The following is a 286-nucleotide window of genomic DNA, read 5'->3' as shown; positions in this document are numbered from 1 at the left end:
TTTTTTAATCAATTTACCACCTTTGTCTTATTTCCTCTGAGGACATGTGATGATGAAAATATGCAAAATAGGCAATGTGTGAGAATATGTTTCGAGCAGAACAACATTAGGATAAAAATGAATCGACGTACAACAATTAAAAATAATAGAGATAAGAAGTGAGTGAAACATGAAAATAAAACTCTTTCAGATAGACCACCAACAATTTGCGATAAAAATGACAGTAACCGATTCTGGGGATGCGGGAGGGAGGGGGGGGGGGTTGTGGGCTGGGCGGGAGGTGGGA

The sequence above is a fragment of the Penaeus monodon genome, chromosome 25 (genome assembly GCF_015228065.2).
Source record: "Penaeus monodon isolate SGIC_2016 chromosome 25, NSTDA_Pmon_1, whole genome shotgun sequence".
Lineage (NCBI taxonomy): Eukaryota > Metazoa > Arthropoda > Malacostraca > Decapoda > Penaeidae > Penaeus > Penaeus monodon.
Note: the sequence above shows the minus strand (reverse complement) of the source record.